Consider the following 4949-nt stretch of genomic DNA (forward strand, 5'->3'; position numbering starts at 1 on the left):
GGCCCTTGTGGCCGAGCGGTTCTAGGCGCTTCAGTCCGGAACCGCGCTGCTGCTACGGTCGCAGGTTCGAATCCTGCCTAGGGCATGGATGTGTGTGATGTCCTTAGGTTAGTTAGGTTTAAGTATTTCTAAGTTCTAGGACACTGATGACCTCAGATGTTAAGTCCCATAGTGCTCAGAGGCATTTTTCAATTTTATGTACTATATTATGGAAGTGACTGCAATAATTAAACTGAGATGAGGCATGTAACGAAAAATGTGAATATAAAGATAATTCTCACACTCCTGCGAAAGCAACCTGTTATCCAAGGTAATCCAACACCGGCGGCGGAAAGGTCTATCACAGGCAACGTCGTATGCACAAGTGTCCCCTCGTGTGTCTCGTCGAGACTGTGTCGGTGGGTCTCTGTTCACTCGTTTCCGCTAAGTCCTTTGTCTGAAGTATACGACCAGGCCAGATGTCACAGACTGTGCTCAGCTAGACTGTCACCTCTCTTACTGAACGCAGCTAACGTGACATCTTTTACCAACGTGGAAGCCAGAGTACGCACGAGAACTGGAAAGTGACCTCCCTTTCCCTCTTCCTCTCTGCTCTCACATTCCAAACATACATGTGACTTGTATTAAGATAGATATGAATACTAAGATATTCCACAAAAATCCAAATATGCGCTGTTACTGTGTCAGGCTCACATAACAGGGAACTTTCAAGGAGACACCAAAAGCAGCTGTCGGCTCCAGAAGGTAGTCACGTATCGAATTCAGCTGTCGGCTCCAGAAGATAGTCACGTATCGAGGATGATATATTTATGTAGAGTGATTTTACTGCTACATTGCTGAAGGATTTATTGGTAGTGATTCATGGCCATTTTGCTACGGGCATACCTCACAAGCAAGGCAAGGCAGTACAGAGATAGGTGGCGAAGTGGCTAGTACACTGGACTAGCATTCGGGAGGACGACGGTTCAAACCCGCGTCCGGCCATCTTGACTTAGGTTTTAGGAGATTTTCCTAAATCGCTGCAGGTAAGCGCCGGGATGAAAGGGCACGGTCGACTTCCCTCTCTATCCTTCCCTAATCTGATGGGACCGATGACGTCGCTGTTTGGTCCCCTTCCCTGAATCAATCAACCAACCAACAGATACGATAGTCGTCGCAGTGCAATGAATGGGTGATAAGGTATTATAGGATTGGAATAAATGTCACCATAAATGGTGATGTTGTGACGTTGGAAAAATGTACCGCTGAGTGCCACGATTATCGGCAGCTGATAAGACTTCGAATGATGTGGTAGCGACAGGTGATATCTACAAAACGCTTGGCAATGCAGATTACGCAGACGTTGATGACTATGACACATAACTTGAAACAATCAGTAAACTACGTAGACGAATCGCCAAAGCTGACAGGCAAGCAGCGATGTCTGGGCTAATACGAAAGACTGTTAACTGGTTACGGCTACGGCCACAACAGCAACGACGGCGGTGCGAAAACGTGCACGACAAAGCAACGAGGCTGCTAAGATCGGCGAAGGACATACAAAAGCATGAACACTCACCCTCAGAGCAGCCTAGGCTACTCAGTATGGTTGGTGGTTATCGCTGAAACAGCCGGTTTTCGGTTATATCGATTTTTCCTCCGCCAACTGCAACTGACTGTTAAACCTGCTCAAAATAATCGGTTTCTGAAATTACTGATTTTCGGTTTTTTGTTCTTATTATTTCCTGTAGTAAACTTAAAAATCAAACATAGACTGAAGAACCTTGACTCTCTCAGTTTCAAGACAGATAGAATCAAATAGTAAATTAAACAGACAAATAAAAGAAACCTTAATGGGGCCCCTTAGGGATATGGCAGCAAGAGAGGGGAAGAAAACCAATATGCACTCCGTGTGCATACCGGGGGGAGTCATTCCAGATGTGGAAAGGATCCTTCCGGATGCCATGAAGGGTACAGGGTGCACCCATCTGCAGGTGGTCGCTCATGTCGGCACCAATGATGTGTGTCGCTATGGATCCGAGGAAATCCTCCCTGGCTTCCGGCGGCTATCTGAATTGGTGAAGACTGCCAGTCTCGCTAGCGGGATGAAAGCAGAGCTCACCATCTGCAGCATCGTCGACAGGACTGACTGCGGACCTTTGGTACAGAGCCGAGTGGAGGGTCTGAATCAGAGGCTGAGACGGTTCTGCGACCGTGTGGGCTGCAGATTCCTCGACTTGCGCCATAGGGTGGTGGGGTTTCGGGTTCCGCTGGATAGGTCAGGAGTCCACTACACGCAACAAGCGGCTACACGGGTAGCAGGGGTTGTGTGGCGTGGGCTGGGCGGTTTTTTAGGTTAGATGGCCTTGGGCAAGTACAGAAAGGGCAACAGCCTCAACGGGTGCGGGGCAAAGTCAGGACATGCGGGGAACAAGCAGCAATCGGTATTGTAATTGTAAACTGTCGAAGCTGCGTTGGTAAAGTACCGGAACTTCAAGCGCTGATAGAAAGCACCGAAGCCGAAATCGTTTTAGGTACAGAAAGCTGGTTGACGCCAGAGATAAATTCTGCCGAAATTTTTACAAAGGTACAGACGGTGTTTAGAAAGGATAGATTGCATGCAACCAGTGGTGGAGTGTTCGTCGCTGTTAGTAGTAGTTTATCCTGTAGTGAAATAGAAGTAGATAGTTCCTGTGAATTATTATGGGTGGAGGTTACACTCAACAACCGAGCTAGGTTAATAATTGGCTCCTTTTACCGACCTCCCGACTAAGCAGCATTTAGTGGCAGAACAACTGAGAGAAAATTTGGAATACATTTCACATAAATTTTCTCAGCATGTTATAGTCTTAGGAGATTTCAATTTACCAGATATAAACTGGGACACTCAGATGTTTAGGACGTGTGGTAGGGACAGAGCATCGAGTGACATTATACTGAGTGCACTAACCGAAAATTACCTCGAGCAATTAAACAGAGAACCGACTCGTGGAGATAACATCTTGGACCTACTGATAACAAACAGACCCGAACTTTTCGACTCTGTATGTACAGGACAGGGAATCAGTGATCATAAGGCCGTTGCAGCATCCCTGAATACGGAAGTTAGTAGGAATATAAAAAAAGGGAGGAAGGTTTATCTGTTTAGCAAGAGTAATAGAAGGCAGATTTCAGACTACCTAACAGATCAAAACGAAAATTTCTGTTCCGACACTGACAATGTTGAGTGTTTATGGAAAAAGTTCAAGGCAACCGTAAAATGCGTTTTAGACAGGTACGTGCCGAGTAAAACTGTGAGGGACGGGAAAAACCCACCGTGGTACAACAACAAAGTTAGGAAACTACTGCGAAAGCGAAGAGAGCTTCACTCTAAGTTTAAACGCAGCCAAAACCTCTCAGACAAACAGAAGCTAAACGATGTGGTGGTGGTGGTGGTGGTTAGTGTTTAACGTCCCGTCGACAACGAGGTCATTAGAGACGGAGCGCAAGCTCGGGTTAGGGAAGGATTGGGAAGGAAATCGGCCGTGCCCTTTCAAAGGTACCATCCCGGCATTTGCCTGAAACCATTTAGGGAAATCACGGAAAACCTAAATCAGGATGGCCGGAGACGGGATTGAACCGTCGTCCTCCCGAATGCGAGTCCAGTGTGCTAACCACTGCGCCACCTCGCCTAAACGATGTCAAAGTTAGCGTAAGGAGGGCTATGCGTGAAGCGTTCAGTGAATTCGAAAGTAAAATTCTATGTACTAACTTGACAGAAAATCCTAGGAAGTTCCGGTCTTACGTTAAATCAGTAAGTGGCTCGAAACAGCATATCCAGACACTCCGGGATGATGGCATTGAAACAGAGGATGACACGCGTAAAGCTGAAATACTAAACACCTTTTTCCAAAGCTGTTTCACAGAGGAAGACCGCACTGCAGTTCCTTCTCTAAATCCTCGCACAAACGAAAAAATGGCTGACATCGAAATAAGTGTCCAAGGAATAGAACAGCAACTGGAATCACTCAACAGAGGAAAGTCCACTGGACCTGACGGGATACCAATTCGATTCTACACAGAGTACGCGAAAGAACTTGCCCCCCTTCTAATAGCCGTGTACCGCAAGTCTCTAGAGGAACGGAAGGTTCCAAATGATTGGAAAAGAGCACAGGTAGTCCCAGTCTTCAAGAAGGGTCGTCGAGCAGATGCGCAAAACTATAGACCTATATCTCTGACGTCGATCTGTTGTAGAATTTTAGAACATGTTTTTTGCTCGAGTATCATGTCGTTTTTGGAGACCCAGAATCTACTATGTAGGAATCAACATGGATTCCGGAAACAGCGATCGTGTGAGACCCAACTCGCATTATTTGTTCATGAGACCCAGAAAATATTAGATACAGGCTCCCAGGTAGATGCTATTTTTCTTGACTTCCGGAAGGCGTTTGATACAGTTCCCCACTGTCGCCTGATAAACAAAGTAAGAGCCTACGGAATATCAGACCAGCTGTGTGGCTGGATTGAAGAGTTTTTAGCAAACAGAACACAGCATGTTGTTATCAATGAAGAGACGTCTACAGACGTTAAAGTAACCTCTGGCGTGCCACAGGGGAGTGTTATGAGACCATTGCTTTTCACAATATATATAAATGACCTAGTAGATAGTGTCGGAAGTTCCATGCGGCTTTTCGCGGATGATGCTGTAGTATACAGAGAAGTTGCAGCATTAGAAAATTGTAGCGAAATGCAGGAAGATCTGCAGCGGATAGGCACTTGGTGCAGGGAGTGGCAACTGACCCTTAACATAGACAAATGTAATGTATTGCGAATACATAGAAAGAAGGATCCTTTATTGTATGATTATATGATAGCGGAACAAACACTGGTAGCAGTTACTTCTGTAAAGTATCTGGGAGTATGCGTGCGGAACGATTTGAAGTGGAATGATCATATAAAATTAATTGTTGGTAAGGCGGGTACCAGGTTGA

General features: G+C 45.9%; 1 non-coding gene across 1 annotated transcript; it reads right to left on the reverse strand.

Annotated features, from left to right (window-relative positions):
- Nucleotides 1–3577: 3577 nt before the first annotated feature.
- On the reverse strand, nt 3578–3650 carry Trnaa-cgc. Its single transcript has one exon. It is a non-coding gene; the product is annotated as a tRNA-Ala (tRNA).
- Nucleotides 3651–4949: the final 1299 nt, after the last annotated feature.

The sequence above is a fragment of the Schistocerca piceifrons genome, chromosome 1 (genome assembly GCF_021461385.2).
Source record: "Schistocerca piceifrons isolate TAMUIC-IGC-003096 chromosome 1, iqSchPice1.1, whole genome shotgun sequence".
Lineage (NCBI taxonomy): Eukaryota > Metazoa > Arthropoda > Insecta > Orthoptera > Acrididae > Schistocerca > Schistocerca piceifrons.